This window comes from Chiloscyllium punctatum, chromosome 41, assembly GCF_047496795.1.
Source record: "Chiloscyllium punctatum isolate Juve2018m chromosome 41, sChiPun1.3, whole genome shotgun sequence".
NCBI classification, from domain to species: domain Eukaryota; kingdom Metazoa; phylum Chordata; class Chondrichthyes; order Orectolobiformes; family Hemiscylliidae; genus Chiloscyllium; species Chiloscyllium punctatum.
Window position 1 is genome coordinate 46,224,699 of NC_092779.1, and position 18,836 is coordinate 46,243,534.

General features: G+C 39.9%; 1 protein-coding gene across 6 annotated transcripts in view; it reads right to left on the reverse strand.

The window, feature by feature from the left end:
* The window catches only part of ripor2 (RHO family interacting cell polarization regulator 2), a 259,207-nt gene that overhangs the window by 70,885 nt on the left and 169,486 nt on the right, over positions 1–18,836 (reverse strand). The window contains exon 1 of one of the 6 annotated variants that reach the window (XM_072560832.1): positions 10,082–10,410. The exons of the other annotated variants lie outside the window; for them this stretch is intronic. The gene's annotated coding sequence lies outside the window, so the exon portion shown is untranslated. Of the gene's footprint in view, positions 1–10,081; positions 10,411–18,836 lie in introns of those variants that run through there. 6 annotated transcript variants of the gene reach the window in all.

Sequence of the window (18,836 nt, forward strand, 5' to 3'; positions counted from 1 at the left end):
TTCCACACACACTGGACAAATGCACATAATTTTGAAGTGAAAGGACTGGAAGTCAGGACCAATGCAAAAATTACCTTCCACTTGCAGTGGGCATGTTGTAAAAGGGGCAGCACGGTGGTTCAGTGCTTCAAGGTGGTGCAGTGGCGCAGTGGTTAAGGGCAGCACGATGGCTCAGTGGTTAGCACTGCTGCCTCAAAGTGCCAGGGACCTGGGTTCAATTCCAGCCTCGGGTAACTGTGTGGAGTTTGCACATTCTCCCCATGTCTGCATGGGTTCCCTCCGGGTGCTCTGGTTTCCTCCCACAGTCCAAAGGTTAGGTGAAGTGGCCAAGCTAAATTATCCCATAGTGTTCACGGATGTGTAGGATAGGTGTGTCAGTCAGGGGTAAATATGGCTCTGGGTGGGTTACTCTTTGGAGGATCTGTGGGCCAAATGGCCTGTTTCCACGCTAGGGATTCTATGAGGTTCTAACAATATTCAGTATCATTCATGAACAAGTATTTACTCCAATACAGCTTATTTTAGCAATTCAGTGAAGAAAACTACTTCAGACATCTTAGAGGAAGGCAACAAAAATGTATTAATTCTTCATTGTAAATTGGTCATTTGTGCATGTTGTCACAGCTCTGTTCTGTTAACATTTTTAAAATAGTTTGAAATTAAGCAACAGAAAATGATGTTGATTCAGATAGCAATGCAAGATTTAAAGTGAAATACAAAAACAAATAAACAATCATTTTTATACTTAGTATTTCCTGAACTATATTTGAGGTCGAGAAGAGGTTAATCCCTCTAAACTTTGTTGTGAAACTCATAAACAAAAATAACTTCCTTTTGTCAGTTGAACTCATGAATATAAGTGAACATCCATCACCATCTCTCAGTTCACAAAATCTGCTTTAGATTATTTTAGATCTCACAGTGTCTGAATGTAGAGTCTGCACAATGATTAAAGGGAGGTTCCTTTGGCCATTTCCTTGGTGCAAACTAGAGTAAAAAAGACTAAATATGTACTTAATTTTTAGGCTTGCAATGGATGAAAACTGGGAACTTAGCAGTGGAACAGTCTATCTCAAATCTGTTACGTCATTTGGCCCCACAACTAAAGACTCTATGGCCCTATTACCTGATATAACCCCACTCCTGCTTCTCCTTGCTTCCAAAGGTGCCTGTTGTCAGCATTCTGACTGTTAATTTGGCTCCTGGGGCAAGATGCCTGTGGCAGTGTAATTGACGTGAGCAGCTCACTCTGATGATGTAGGTAAGATCCATGATTTAAGTTCAGATGTTTAAGCCCAGACTAACATCTACCCTGAGATGACTTGATCCCAGTTAAAGTGTCGGGAAGTTACATAGGGAACCTCTATTGCTCGATGTTCAGATCAAGCAGGGAAAGGCAGAATTAGAACAGGGTCTCATTTGAAGTTTACCTTTGCAACACTAACCAAAGTAAATTTCAAAGGGTCTATCAGCTCCACTGTGAAGTGAACTGATGAAACATGAAGCAAAGGTTAATTTTCCAGATCAAAGTCCTGACCAGACTCCATCAAACCTACACCCTGCCCTGCTCCATCTGGACCTCCAGAAACCATCTGACTTTGCCAATATCTTCTTTGAATATTGTGACTATGTGGACACTCAACAATGGACAGGTGCCATTTTGTTCCAACCAACATGCAGCATGTCCAACACAAGTGGCCTGAAATGTTTCTCAGATGGTATCTTAAAATGGACAGTGCTGGTTTGGCTGCCTGCACTATGCAATACCTGATACTTAATTTCATTAATTACAGTCAGGCTGTGTAGAATAGCAGCTAAGCAAACGTAACCTTGTGAGACAGATTTCTAGCCCAAATCCATCTTCAATGTTGCGACACAAAGAGGCATCAGAACAGATCTTACCTCAAAGGGGAACTTTTTTTTCACATGAATTGCCGTGATTGAAGAAGGTATCACCACCATTTCGGGATGAATTCACGATAAATGCTGGCCTAGCCAGTGAAGCCTACATCCCATCTCAATTAACTTAAAAAAACCTCTCCCATCCTTCCATTCCTCTCCTTGTACTCGAATTGACACCACCGTTTTTCTTTCAATTTGAAGAACAAGTTTGCAATTTCTTCTGTTTTTTTGATTATTTATGAAACGTCCCTTTGACTCACACCACAAATAATTCACAAGTCAAGAACAGTCACAAGACCAGGCTGACAAAACTAAATGCAGTTATTATTTTGTATCATACACCATGTGACAATGGCAATCAGGCAGTGAGGCAATACCAGATTAGACATACACAAAAAAAGAAGGATTAATCTCAGCACTGTGTTATAGAACAACTTCACTCAATCTTTGTGTTCTGTCTTCTTCTGACATAGCTGACAACAGGAACCTCCATTTAAAACACAGTTTTACGGAGTGAAACATTCCAGAAATACGAAATAGGGCATAAAACTATTTAAGGATATATGTTTAAGAAAAATAACCAATAGCTCAGTTAAAGAAATTTAACAAGCATTTGAATGGAGCGGAAATTGAAGTATGGAGAGTTTAAATTGGGAATTACAGAGATTAGGGCCTACACTGCTGAAAGCCTGGCTACTCTTGGTGCAGTGATTGAGATCAACCTGCCCCAGAAGCCAGAACATTGGGTAGGTTGTGGGCGACTAGAGCCGGTCTCTGATTTCACAGGCTTGGGTCACCGTCCACCCAACTCTGCATAGGCTAGGCATTATATCTTGAGTCGAGAGCGTGGTACTGAAAAAGCACAGCAGGTCAGGCAGCATCTGAAGAGTAGGAGAATCGACATTTTGGGCAAGAGCCATTCATCAGGAATGAGGCTTGTGAACCGAGGGGATGGAGAGATAAATGGGAGGGGAGTAGGGCTGGGGGGAAGGTAACTGAGAGTGCAATAGGGAGATGGAGGTGGGGGTCGGAGGGGAGGGTGGAGCGGGTAGGTGGGAAGGAAGGTGGACAGATGGGACAGGTCATGAGGGCAGTGTCAAGTTGGAAAGTTGGAATTTTATCTTGGCATTATATCTTGATCTGCCAGAAGCCTTACTCAATAGGCCATGCATATCAGCAAATTCTGGGCATGTAGCATGCGATATGTTCTCATTTCCTTTTAATGGGCAGGCTGGATAAGGGAAGGGTTCTGGAGATATCCTGACACATGCTCAATCTGCAGAGAGGTTCCGACACTCAGGTGTAGCCTCTGAAAATCAGGCAGCATGTTAAAGCTAGCTTGGTGGGTTTTCACAGGCTTTTCGATCATGTTGGCCCATGCCATCACTGCAACCAGGCAAACCCACACATAGACATGTTCAAACAGATCTCACCACCAAACAATCAGATCTGGAACCTGTGAAGGTTTTTAATTCCCATTCATAAATCAAATGGATCACTTTGCACAGTTGCAGCCTTACAAAAATCTAACAGCAACCCCATTTGGACATATCAAGAAAGACTTGCATTTATAAAGTGTCTTTTAAGGCCACAGGACATTGTTAAATGCTTTATCAAACATGCAGTGAATGTATACAGCGCGCAAGGAGACCATTTAGCCAGTCATGGTCTTGCTGATTCTACATGAGAGGAACTCTCCTATTCTCACTCCTCTGGGTTTTTGCTAAAATCTTGCAAATCTTTTCTCTTCACATAATTATCTAATTCACTTTCGAAAGCTGTGACTGACCCTCATGTAGTGCATTCCAGATCCTAACTATTCACTGTGTAAAGTGCTTTTTGCTCATGTTGTCTCTGGTTCTTTTGCTATTCACCTTAAGTCAATGTTTTCTGGCTCTTGATCGTTTCACCAATGTTTTTCTCTACATACACCGTCCAGTCCCAACACAGTTATGAAGACGTTTATCAAATCTCCTCTCGATGTTTTCGTTTCTGTGGAAAGCAGTCCCAGCTCTGCCTATCGATTCACTTAACTGAAAATTCTTACTCTGGAGAAAAATCTCCCATAAATACTCTCTACATCCTCTCAAATGCCCGTACATCATTCCTAAAGTGGTCCAGAACAGGACATCCACACCTAACATGGTTGGACAGGGCGCAATTTCAAAATTTGCGAATGACAGAAAACTTGGAAGTACTGTGAGCAGGACAGTGACTGACGTCATGAGGTCGTAGAGAGACTGGTGGAAATAATTAAAAACCAGCAGATAAAATTGAATGCCCAGTGGTGTGAAATGATATATAAAATAAAGCATACGATTCTGATGGCAGTGCAAGGTTAGAGGCACTTTGCGTGTATGTACGCAAATCATTGAAGGTGGCAAGACAGTTTGCGTTCATATACCCAGTGAAGTAATTTTGAATTGTGGTCAGGATTATAACAAATGACACATTGCAGCCAATATGTACACAGCAAGCTCCCACAAACAGCAATTATTTGTTTCAGTGATGCCTGTTGAGGGAGAAATATTATCAAGGAAAAACTGCTAGGCCCTTCTGTGGAGAATAACTACAGGAATGTTTACATCTACCCTCCCAAGGCAGACAATGTCTCCTCTGAAAGTTGGCACCTCTGACCAGGGGAAGGGTCAGAAATCTCAGGCCCCTGGCCTGGGCCTCCACCTCTGACCCAAGTGCAACCGACTTGCCCCACATCTGAGCACAATGGGATGCATCCCTCTGTCCTAGGCTTTGCCCCCAATAGGGTAATGTTTTCTCAGTCTTGTTAACCTGGAATATTCGCCCACTGCTTCTGGAAAAGGCCTTGAATTCACAGTCTAATCAGTCTGAGGCAAAAGTCATAGCTGTGTGGTATGTGGATTACCAAAGTGTGAGCTGTGGAGCAAAAGAACCCAGAAGAAATGACCCAGTACTGGGTCCATAATAACATCCCAATATGCTGCCCTCAATTTGTTTAACAGAGGCCACATTGAACCTGGTCCCAATCTTAACATTTTTCTTAATCATGGCTAGTAGCAATTTACTTTAAATTATTTATTAAAATTATAATTTACTTGCATGCAAAATGAAATGGAACTCTCCTCATTAAATAATCTATATGAGGAATTGAATTAACCTCTCACCTAGTAGTCCCACTTTAATGACAAGACTTCTTAATTTAATACAGCGCTTAGTGGAATTCAACGGGGTTATTCACCTTCACTAATTGCTATACGACAGTGTATAATAATTTCTTTTGTCACCTTGAAGTCTCAGATGATGAAAGATCTGAAAATGATACACGGAGGTTGGATTATTGTCTGTTTCTTTCAGTGAGAGAAGCACTAATGAGGACGTGAATCAGCTCAAGACAAGAAGAAAAAGACATGTAACGAAAATTACTTCACCTCCAGATTCATACCAGCTAAGAGACACCAGGCACAGAGGATGCATTTGTCCATGGGGCTTTTTTGAATATATATGTATACATGTTAGGTGGCAATGGATTTAAGAGACTGATCTCAAGAGATATTGAGGAACCACTAAAGATCAGAGTTAGCAATGACACTGTGACAGTTGACATTGTAAAATTTAATTTGATTTAATCTCTAAATCAATTTTGCAATAATAAATACCTGAACTAAATTAACAACAAAGGATAAGAATTGCAGGAAAGAAAATCTCCACTGGAAAATAAAGTAGTAGATGAATTCACATATACAGCAGGTAAACAGCTCGACCGGGACATGGCTTGGGAATGAGGAAAGAAAATGATTTGCAGTTAAATAGTGTATCTCCTAAAAAGTGACCATCCCACAATGCTCCACAACCAAGTACTTTCTTCAAGAGTGTAGTTACTTCTGTAATGTGCAAAACGTGTTTGCACAAAAACATCCATGAGATAATGAGCAGATAATTTGCTTTAATGATCTTTGCTGATGGATAGATATTGGCTGTAACACCTGGGAAAACTTTCCTTTCTTCTTTAAAACAGCATCCTTTGATCTATTGGCTTAATATCTGAAATATGGTGCCTCTGACAATACAACACAGTTCCAATACTGTGCAGGAGAGTCAATTTAAATTATGGCTCAAATCTATGGATCGCAATCTTTCGACTTAGAGGTGAGAGGGTTATCAACTGAGCCACAGATGGACCTTCTTTTGTTCTTCATTTTGGCACTCTTACGAGCAAGGGTTGGGACTTGGGTCCTCAGCCTTGGAGAATATAGTGAAACATTGAAGGCTGAAGACACAAAGGGAAAAGAAACAAACTGGCCTCCATTCAGTGAGCACTATTGGATTAAGAATAAGAACAAAATAAACTCAGAGGCAACATGTTTTACCAGAATGTTTGTTATTAAAAACAGAAACTGGAAGACTTTATCTAGTGCCTGAAGCTTGTTCACAGCTGAACTATAGCTCACCCAAGAAAAATCTAATAAAGTTTCGAAATTTCCAACTGGCTTAGCCTCAACATTTCTTTGTGTTTATAGTTCCATATTTCCACTACCATTTCTGTAAAGAGGTATATTTTCACATCAACGCTGAACAGCTTAATTGTAATTTTAAGCTTTGGATAAAAGGTCATAAACCTGCAACATTAACTCAGTGTCTTTCTCTGTACAGATGCTTCCTAACCGACTGAGATTTTTCCAGCATTTTCTTTTTTATTTCTACCTTTAAGGTCACGCTTTCTTATTCACCTACTAGAGGAATAAGTCACTATATTTCTTAGAATAGAAAGAACTGACGTCCTTATGGGAAATCAATTTTGTTAATCAGATACTCCACAGAGCATCAGAGGATCTATTTTGACATGCAAAGCAATCTTCATTTTATAATAAATATGGAGTCCAGAGAAAACAACATTTAGAAACAACATTTACTCATGAATGAGTAGATAACAGAGCAGTGCTGGGTTCATACTGTCAAAAAAAAGTGTACAGAGCTGTTCTGCTGTGCCATTGTTAATACAACCCTGTATTCTTTCATTCACAAACCTATCTTTTTTTTTTGTCTATTCACAAATTTATCCTAAAAGGATCAGTAATAAAATCTAGCCAGTTCCTGTCATCTTACTTAAAGGGGCAGCCTTTTCACAGAAGAAGAAAAATCGTGCAAGTGGTTCCTCTTGTTATTAATTTACAAGAACAAGGCATTGGAAATTTTGTCAAATAATGTGCAGGAGAGCCATGAGCGTCAAAGAAACCATACGTTGCTCTTTGTATCAAACTAAATACTGTTTAGTTGTATAAAATCCTTAATTATCACAAGGGACTGAATTTCTCAGACCTCCCCACTTTGCCACTGTGACTGAGTTGGAAATGTGACCAAAGCCTCGATCATATGAATAGAACCAGATTCTGATGACTTTCTTTTGAAGTAGTGATAGGAGAGGGAGTGAAGATATTCATAATGTGCAGACCTACTGACTGAATAGGCAATGGAGCCAAATTTAAGTTAATACATCTATAGACAGAAACATAATCACAATATAATCATTACAGTTTAACCTCCATGTCATTAAGACATTTCTTAATATCTCCTTATGTGACCCCAGTGTCAAGATTTGTTTGGTAATTTGTTCTATGAACTGTCTTAAGACCATTTACTACACTAAAGGTGCTTTATAAATGCATGTGTTATTATATTTACTGAGTCTAATCCTGTCCTTCGCTGGCAATCTGTTTAATTATATTGTAACACTCAATCATTGCATCAATTATAACACAAGCCATAAAATTCTGGAAATAATCATTAGATCTGAGACAACTGTGAAGAAGGAAAATGACTGATGACCTGTTGTAGTTCTTCTCTTCTTTAAACAATGTCCATTAATCCTAATCTGTCAAATCTACTGTTGCAGTAGTGGAGGCCTCGTCAGTCCTTTGCTGTTCTGAGAGAGGCAATACCTGAAAATGAATCTTTATATAATCCCTCTCCAGTTCTAAAGGTAATCAGATATCTCTGGAACCGAGGAGGTGTTCAGGTTTTGTGGTTTTGCAGTTTACGTGGTGAAACAATGGAGTTTTTGGGTGCATACTCACTTCAGATACTACTCCCCAGAGAGTTTGTTCAGTCTAGCCAGCCCTGAACCCCACTGCATAGACAGCTTCAGCTATTAGCCTGGACCCCCAACTCACCTAAGTGCCAGTTTGTTACTGACCAAACATTGTCTGAAAATAAAGACAGAAATCTAATCACTATTTTACATCCGAGAGGTCTTCCAGCAAACAACATTAATGGTTTTTGGCTCGGGTGCCTTCCAGCTATATCCTACAAAGAAATACTAAGCTACACTCTCAAATTCCCCATTTTCTCAATGCCTGCCCTTTCTTAGATCTTTCAGTTTGTGCGTGACTGAAAAAAAAACTCAACAGTAATTCCTTCAGGGCACCTATATTCGAGCACTCCTAGAAATTGAATGTTCCACCCCAGAAGAAGGCCAGTCAGTCTGTCATGCACATGCTCATTAATTAACTTAATTAATGAAAGGGCTCTCCATTTATCCCCACTCTCACCCTTTGCTGTTTTTCCTTAGTCCTATAAATATGTTCTGTTCAAGTATATGTCTATTCCCTCTTGATGGTTATTATTGACTGTTCATCCACCTCCTTTTCAAAAATATCTATTCCAGATCATAACAAAGTCTTCTCATTTCCCTGCTAGGATTTTTTTTCAATTATCTTTTATTTGCATACACTTATCTATCTGAAACAATATGGAGGTGTTTTGTAAACATTTTGAATCAACCTGATTGGATAGATTATTATGCAATTTAGGGAAGGCAATGGCCTAGTGGTATTATCACTGGACTGTACTGGGCTCCTGGGTTTGAGGGGGGGGTTTAGGGTGGAGGTTTGCTCGCTGAGCTGTAGGTTTGATATCCAGACGTTTCATTTCCAGGTTAGTACCTTGCAAAAACCTGGGTTTGAATCCTGCCAGGGCAGATGGTGGAATTTGAACTCAACAAAAATCTGGAATTAAGAGTCTAACCGTGTCCATGAATCCATTGTTGAAAAAGTCCATCTGGTTCATTAATGCTCTTGAGGGAAGGGAACTGCCATCCTTTCCAGGCTGGACTACATGTGACTCCAGATCCACAGGAATGTGCCCTCTGGAATGAGCAATAAATGCCAGTGTTGCCGTCATGCTGTGAATGGATTAAAAGGCCCTCTGGGGCAGTTGGGACTTTATCCTAGACCTTCTGGCCCACATTACCACTATTCCACAATAGTGTCCGGACAAGGAATGAAGCTTGAGGCTCAGTGTAGGTATGGTTCAAACCTCTTAGGTCGGTAGGTTTGTGTACACATCTCATCTCAGAGTCTTCAAAGCACACTTTAAGTTGCTTCCTCGGTGCTGTATTAAAGTAGTCCTGTACTGTTGGCAAAGCAGTTCCCCTCTCCCTTAAAAGATGCTGGTGTCACAATAATGACCCCACTAAAAATAATCTTTCCAAAGAAGTTGCAGGGTTAGTTGTCTCTTCAGCTTGATGTTGTAAGGGCGTGTAATCCAGAACGCTGTTATCTTAATCCCTGCTACCCTTACCCTCCTTTACATGTACTCATGCTGTACAACAGGAGTATAACTGGATTTATCAATCAATATCACACCTCAGAATCAGGCAGGAGAGTCAACTCAACTTTTATCAAGTGTTTCAAATCTATCAATAAAACTACCACTGAGATTATGTTTGATGTTTTCAATTTGAATTCTGAAATATTAACAGTCTATGCAAAACACTAAAAATAGTTCTTAGAGGGAAAATAACCAAAACGCTGCTTGGTAGTGCTGTAGATGGTGTATTTTGAATACTAATACAGTATGGATAGTGTTCAAATGTCAGTGCAAACTGCCCTGAGGAATGATGAAAGAACACAACAAACTATTTGAAAATAAAGCACAACAAAAATCAGCTAATATCAAAATACAGTCTCTCTACACAAAATATGGAAAGCAGTAGTGGTGAGATGGGAGAGCTGTGCCAATTTATTGCTAAACTTGTTGCAACATCTCCCTATACAATATTATGAAGGCTATCCTGTTTACTGAAACTTGTAGTCAACTCTGGTGCAGAATCACAACAGTATACTCTCAGTTTTGTTGTACATTTAACAGGAGCTAACAACAGCACCGACTGTCCTCATTAGTTGCAGATCAGAGACACACTTACCTTCAGTATTCTCATATGGCAGGATTTCAGGGTTCCCATCAACAAAACAATGATTGTGGCTTTATAGACATTTTCACATTTCACTGGCCAGTAGCCACCTCCATCATGCAGTTCCTGTTAAGCTTTTGCTAGTTTGAGGAGCTCCCTTTCAAAGGAACCTTTTCACATCCAGACTGTGAGACACTGCTACCTACAGCTAGGCACCAGTGAGTCTCACTGTCTCATTCTCACAAAAAGGCTAGTGAAGATTTTTTTGTTGTCTTCATCCAGTTGCTCACTGTGAAATGACTGCTGCTAAAAGTAGCTGTGTATCAAGAGACATTACAGGGAGATAGATAGGGTGAGAGAGCGAGTGAGAGAAAGCTGGGTGTAGCCTGAGATTCTGCGTCATCTGTTACACAAAGCAAGCAACTGGCAGCTGCCTCACAGTACGACTAGCTTCAGCTTTCTACAGCTGTTTAGTTAGACATTCCCAACTACTTAAATAGTTTCATAAATCACAAATAGACCATCCTTCACAGTTGATTGTACAAAAACCTATAATCAGCGTTGATAAGGTGAACCAAAAATTCTTGCAAACTTCATCCCTTTCTTTACAAAATCCATGGAAACAGTCAGTGACCATTTATTATTGACCAGATTTCAACTGCATGGGTTATTGCAATGTTTAGTTGTAAATTATTCACATCTTGGATATTAATATGTCATTATTTTGTACAGTAGGGTTATAAAAGGAAGATTCATGGTCTCTTGTTGCTGAAGTAAAATAAACACTTGGATAGAAATGATCTAAGACTGCAATGCAAGGCTAACGGATTGTCAACTGCTTTTACAGACTGATATTATTTCACCAAAGGTGCTAACTAAAGCTACTATGGCAACCACACATTGGATTCTGACAGAGTTCATCAGCAAAATTGGAGGAGTTTGTGAATGTGTGTATAGTTTTGCATATAATAATTTTCTTTTGGTTTGATTTTGTCAGACATTGGGATAATGATGCCAATCATTTTGAGACATTTATTGTGAGTTTTAAAACCGATATTTGAAATGAATAGCTGTGAATTTCTGAAATGATGAACTATATTCCTTAAAAGGTGCAAGAGTTCCCTTGGGTCTTGTCACACAGCATGACTTTAATTCAAACCACCTTTTTAACTCTTCCAATTTATACCTCCACGTTACACACTCGAAAACATCTGCTGAGACAAGAGTTGGATAAATACTCATTCTGTGTTTTTGTGTTCAAACTCTTTGTGTGAAAACAAGGGAGTTTAAATAAATGTTTTGCATTTTCATGTTAATTTTGGATAATTCTGATGTCATCTGATTTGTGTCTCTCACTAAACTTGTGATGGCAGGTTGAGCTGGAATTTGTGGAAAATGTCTATGAATTATGAATAAAAATCAATTTAGAATTCGTTGCAAGCAACCTATAAAAAGAATAATGTCAGGGTCATTGGCTCATGGAAAATTCTACCGAGCTGATGTGCACAGAGGTTAATGGCCTAAATGCATCTGTTTATTTTCAATAAACCACAGGTCCCTAGAGTGTTCTCACTGTGTGTTTAAATGTTTGAAAAATATAGGAGGTTGCCTCACCTAGGATGGTGATCTATAAGCCGAACAAGTTAAACAGAACACCAACTTTGTGCAAAGGCCTTTGTCAGTAGTGGAAGAATATTCTTATTATAAGTAATTTATTTCCAGTCTCACACTGACAGAAGCTAAAGGATCTTATTTCTTGTTGCTGGCACTGGTATTCAGTTCAACTTCACTGGCAGCTTCCTGATAATTCACTTGCTGCTAAATTATTGGCAACACCATGTCCCGCTTTAAGAAAATTAAATGTCCCATGGTGCTTCACAGAATTGTTTTCTCAAGCAAAATCTGAGATTGCATCACTGTAGGAGATATTAGGACATCAAACCAAATGTTTCTTCAATGATGTAGAGAACATCTTAAAAAAAGGAACGAGAGAGGTTTTCGGAGTGTAGCCTGGAGGGTGGACTGAGGTAACCAAATGATGGAGCATTGAAAATTGAAAGGTCACTGCACCCGAAATGTTAACTCTAATTTCTCTCCACAGATGTAGGCAGACCTGCTGAGTTTTCCCAGCAATTTCAATTGCTTTTGCTGTCAATGAAACACACATTATGAAATACTATGTCAATACATAGTCAAACAGAATTGGAGGAGTGCAGAGATCTTGAATAACCGTAGAGTTGGAGGAGATTAGAGAAAGAGGGAGGGACGAGGCTATGGTGGGACTCAAAAGCAAACTTTTATTGTCGGACGTTGCTGGACTGGGAGTTAATGTAGGTCAGCCAGCACAGGCTGATGGGTGAATGGGGCTTGGACCAAATTAGGATGCAATCAGCTTTGGATGAGCTCACATTTATATATGATTTGGAGATATGAAAGAAGTGAAACTATCACTGTATTCTAACAGATGAAAGGCTTAACAGACAATCAATTTTTCAATGTAAAATTTCAGTTACATCACACTGCAAATTTATGCTATAAATTCTGTGTTACGATTGATCCCTCCACAATCACCTGATGAAGGAGTGTCACTCCGAAAGCTAGTGTGCTTCCAATTAAGCCTGTTGGACTATAACTTAGTGTTGTGTGATTTTTATATAGGTTTTGTAATGATGAGAGATGTTCCAGCTGTGACTTTAAGCATTCTAGTCAACATTTAATGATTCTAGAGTGGATGTGATCTATTGAGCTGAGGAACTGGGATAGGCAGGTTTTATTCCTGAGGTCCTTCCCACCCAGGAGTGCACATGGAAAGCTTCAACCTATTTTAAATTCCATTCTCAATTACATCATGTTTACTGGCTGCTTCTCTGGAAATGGTCCATATGAAGAACTGTGGCCCCTTCATGGCTCCATGGGGAGGGGAATCAAAGCTGTAACCGAAATGGGAAGTAGAAGTGGATTAACCTATATGAGCATCAGCCCAATTCTCCTTCTGAGTCTGGGGGAAGAACTCTGTTATAAGGGGACATTTTGCTTTACCTGAAAAAGTCTCCCTTTCTTCCCTGCCAGCAGACTGTTAAAATTACTTTCAGGACGGTAATGACTCCCCAAGTCCCTGAGGCCTATGCCTACTTTAAACAGACACCTATGTCACCTAAAAAATAGACTATGTTGAAAGTGGCAGCCGCAGGGAATTCTGTCAGAATTGCAACGTCTAATTTCAAATCATTCTAATTATGTTTCTGCTCTATTTTCATCAGTGTGTAAAAAAAAAATCCCTTTTTTTTTGTTCAGTTGTGCCCCATAATTAACCATCGCATCAAACATCTTCGAAGTAAATGTTCAACAAACTGGGCAAATTTTCCTTATATCGACAACATAAGCTAATGTTCAGCCTTTTTTTTATAGTTTAGCAATGCAAAGAAACTTGTCTCTTTGAACTAGGTGGTGTTGTTCCTAATGCTTTAAATCCCCATCAGGATAGATGACAGGTTTATAACAGTACTGCCAGGATCCATTACCCTGTAACTCTGCTCTTTATCTGTCTAAGCTATGTACCTATACAAACCCACGCACATATTTGGAGTGTCACTTAGTTGGCTAACGGATGGAAACAATTCCCCCTTAAGAGACAGAAAGCAGAAAAGTCTACCACAAGCTGTGACATCATTTGTTACTCAGATAACTAAGAAAAGGCTGCATAAAATTTTGCTTGAAGGTTATTAATTGTTATTGCCTCACTAAGATGTTTTTGCAGGCAGTTGGTGCCAAGACTATTTTCCTATAAAGGTTTCAACATTCTAAACTCAAATAAACTTAAGTAGATCAGTTCTTCAAAATAATGGGGTGTACAGTAAACAGAAAATAAGGGCTTTCCTCAGTTTAGTTACACTAAATCGGTTTGGTGTTAATCTGAGTGAAGTTGTAGACAGATAGCTAAGTTATTTTTGGCAGTATCCCTGGTAACTAACCCCTGTTCCTATAGATAACGCATAGCAGATGATTTAACTCTTCACTGCAGTTCTCAGTATGTTACTAAAATCATTTAATTCTTTCCTATATATATCAGAAAAGCTATACCCAACAGAGAATGGAATGATTGTGCCAAGTATAACTTCAGAAAGATTTTCCTTCTCAATTTCAAGAAAGAAAATGTAAATGAAAGATTTGCACTGATATAACGTGTCTCATAATTTGAACATTATCCAAAAAGGATTATAACCAATGAAGTATTTTGTTGTCACTGTTGTGATATAGGAAATATGGAATCAATTTGCACTGGGCAAGTTGCTCCAGGCAGAAATTAAATAAATGAACAGAATACATGTTTTCAGAGTGGCTTTGGGGATAAGCATTGATCAAGAGACCAGTCCTATTCATGGAACCATTTATGGGGCCTGTCAAGACGCAGATGGGAGCTTGAGATGGACAGGCAGTATGAGACCATGAGTTCCAATGCAAAGTCTAGACTAAAATCTAGCCCGCGTTTTGCTAACTCCAATTGGTATGTTCCTCGAGGTTTCACACATAACCTTTTGTTTCCAATCACACCAACCCACACAAACAGCTATTGATCCCCACCTCAAGAATTTGTGAACAAAAGTGTTCAAATAAAATGATGAAAAGAAGGTAAGGAAGGTAGAAGGGAATACAAGTAAAACTCCAGGGCATCGTGATTGAAGGTGTGGCCACCGATCATGGAGTGATTAAAATTGAAGATGCTCAAGATACCAGACTTATGAGCAGAGACATTCTGAAAGATTATAGGTCTCAAGGCCATTATGGTGGTAATGAGAGGTGAGACCACAAAGAGTAATAATTTTAAAATCAAGACATTACTTAACTTGGAGCTAACACGGGTCAACAATATTAATGGTGATGGGTGATTGGGACTAGATATTTGTTAGACAGGGTTTTGAATGACATTAAGCTTACTGAGGATAGACCTTTGAAGAATGTGAGGTAATGCACTTTGGAAGAAGGTACTTAGTGAATGGCAAGGCACCAGGAAGCTCAGAGAAACTTGTCCCCAAGTCCCTGAAGGTTACATGACAGGTTAATTGGGTAGTTAAGAAAGCATACTGGGCATTTTTCTTTATAGGTTATATGAACAGGGAGGCTATGATTGGAGCTGCACTGCACTTTATTTAGGTTATAGCTGGAGTACTGCGTGTATGTCTGGGCCAACACACTATAGGAGTGGTGTGATTGTACTGAAGGGGGTGCAAAGGAGATTCACCAAGATGTTGCCTCGGACAGAGCATTTCAGCGTGAAGAGAGGTTGGATAAGCTCAGGTAGTTATCTTTGGAACAGAAGGTTGGGGGGGAGGGGGTGCTTGATAGAGGTGTATACGATTATGAGGGGCATGGACAAGGTAGACAGAATAGAAAGTAACTGTTCTCCTTATTTTGGGGTTCAGAATGCACTGTCTGGAAGATAGTTGAGGCAATAAACCTCAGAATCTTTTAAAAATACTAAAATTTCATAACACTCAAAGCTATGAGTTTTCTGTGGGAAAGTGGGGCAAACGTAGGTCATAGAATACTTTTAGTGGTACAGACTTCATTGGCCGAAAGGCCTCTTCCATAACTCTGATGTTTCTATGACTGGCAGGAATACGTCCATCTCCGTGAAAGGCCCTTGCATCTTCTCCAAATCATCATTATGCATTTCCCGAGCCCTAGAAACTCATGCTGAGCTATCACTTACGAAATCTGAGAGCTGGAGTCCCAGTTAAATCTTCTCATGATTGACCTGCTTCTCCAGAATGGGTTGGTTGGCCCACAGCAGTTAAACAGGAAGTGGATGCAGATCTTCCATTTTCAACAATTTAACCTACCCAATATTGAAATGTCCATCCTGGAAGGGTACATTAAACATCCCACTAAATTTGGATTTTACAACCAGAAATGATTGAGGAAGATGTGTTTTTAAATCTAACGAGAAATTAGTTGGTATGATGAATCTTGATTTCCATACAGTGAGGAGGAAGTGTGTACAGATAAGTTTATCAACAGCTTCAAAGAAACCAGAAAGAGGTGATTGGCTGCAGTTGAATTGATAAGATCGAAAGAGTAAATAGAGGCTGTGATGAGGGAAAGAGATGAAAGGGGGTTATCCAAGATATGGTAAGTAAATAGATGTATTGATGTTGAGGATGCTGTGAAGATCAACAACCCAACGTTTGCTAAGCAAGGTGATACTTGTTAGGGAGAAAAGAATAACAGCATATATAACAGGAACAGATTGAAGTGTGACTGAGCTCTTCAGAGTGACATTCATAACGTCACTTGGTATTAATGGAAAGTTAAAGTCCTATGTGACAAAGCTTCGATATAAAAGAGCCTATCGTGAATTGTCACCCTCTCCTGTTAGGAGTCAGTTAACATAATAACTGACATCTGAGCTCAATTACCAGCCACAGATAAATCCACTCCTCACATTGATACATGGGGTTAGCATGCATTGAGGTTATACAGTAAAATCGAAGACTTCGTTGTAAATGGTAATGACCTCCATCTTATTTGCACTTTACATGAAAGAAATCAATACCATAGGCCAGGAAGGACATGCAGCATGAAAATTCTGCTCAACTGTAAAAGAAGTATTTATGTTAATTGTTAATGTACATTAAATAGAGTCATAGATATGTACAGCACAGAAATAGACCCTTTGATCCAACTCGTCCATGATTAACAGATATCCTAAATTAATCTAGTTCCATCTGCCAGCATATAGTCCATATCTCTCTAAACCCTTTCTTTTCATATGCCCATCCAGGTGTTTTTTAAATGTTGTATTTGTACCAGCCTCCACCACTTCCTCTGACAGCTCATTCTATACATGTCCCACCATCTGTGTGAAAAAGTTCTGTATTATGATGAAAATCTTTATTACTTCCAACATCACCTCTCACTGGCACTCCAGCCCCTCCCATAACTCTCCTCCAGCTCTACAAACCTCTTTTGGTCTTGTAACTCTGCTCTTGTTCAACAGCTATCCCTCAATGCTATAACCTTCCTCTAGGTCTGCAGCCCTCTTGCAGTCTGATTACCCCTCTCCGCTTCTAGAAAAAAACTGTATCTCTACAACACTCCTTCAGCTCTACAAAGCTCCTATAACCTTCTATTTCTCCGAGAGTTTTACAACCAGTCCCAAGTTCCATAAGTTTTCTCTTGCTCTCCCACTCGGAATCCTTGTTGTCACATTCTGTCCCATGTTGCCTTTATGTCAAAGCTTCTTCATTCTCACCACTTTGGGAATTTAGTCCAAATTTGGACCAAGGCTGTAAGGAGAACTGGAGCTGAATGGTGTTGACAGAGTTCAAACTAAGCATCAGTGAGCACTGCTTGATAGTGCTGTCAAGTACACCGTTAGTCATTTTGCTGATGATTGCCAGTAAGCTGATGAGGTTGTTAATGGAAATATTAGATTTATCTTTTTACTATGGTCAGCACATACCAACTCAATTTGTTAGATAGGTATCTATGTTGAAGCTGGACTCGAATAACCTGATGCTGTGGGCATGACTTATTCTGGAACAAAGGTCTTCAGCATCACACCAGGGTTCTCTCAGGGGTCCATCCATGGTTCTTGCTGAGTTCAGTGCCCTCTTCCCTTTTTTTTTAGAGCATTTAAAATGAATCAAATTGTCTGAAGAGTAGCTCTCGTTACAAAGGAACCTCGGGGAAAAGGGCTTATGCCCGAAACGTCGATTCTCCTTCTCCTTGGATGCTACCTGACCTGCTGCGCTTTTCCAGCAACACATTTTTAAGCTCTTTCCTCCCACAGTCCAAAGATGTGCAGGTCAGGTGAATTGGCCATGCTAAATTGTCCATAGTGTTAGGTGAAGGGGTAAATGTAGGGGATTGGGTCTGGGTGGGCTGCTCTTTGGAGGGTCGGTGTGGACTTGTTGGGCTGAAGGACCTGTTTCCACTCTGTAAGTTATCTATCTATCTATTGCCATTACTAGCATATCAGAAGACCAACAAGGTGTTAGAAAAAATATAGAAAACAGTATCCACCATACTTGAAAATGAAATGCCAGCTTAATGAAGTTATAACATCACTTGTGTATTAAACATCAGAAGCAGCATACAAGAGCTTAACAATTCACCAACTAACGGCTCAGGTCAAAGCTCTGTAATTCTGCTACATCCAGTAGTGAATGTTTCCATCTTCAGTGATGGTGAAACCCTGACAGGTCACTGTCAAAGACAAGACTGAAGCTTTCACAACCATCTTTAGCTACAAGTGTTGTGTAAATAATCCATCTCAGCCTTTTCCCCGAGGTTCCTTTGTAACGAGAGCTACTCTTCAGACAATTTGATTCATTTTAAATGCTCTAAAAAAAGGGAAGATCTCCAGTCCTCACTTTCTCCCTGTGGGAGGAAACCGGAGCACCCGGAGGAAACCCACGCAGACACGGGGAGAATGTGCAAACTCCACACAGACAGTTGCCCAAGGCGGGAATTGAACCTGGGTCTCTGGCGCTGTGAGGCAGCAGTGCTAACCACTGTGTCACTGTGCCACCCATAGTCAGGGATATTCTGGACCATGAAGTTACAGATTGTGGTTCATGGTTCTAATGATGATAATGCCCACAGCTTATTATGGATTTTGAATAGACAGATCAGTTATGAATATTATCCCACTTAGCACAGTGATATTGCCACCCAACACTCTGTTCAATGTGTGAATAAGGGACTTCATTTCCACCATGACAATGTAATGGTTACTGCTATCTACACTGTGCTTGATTAATGC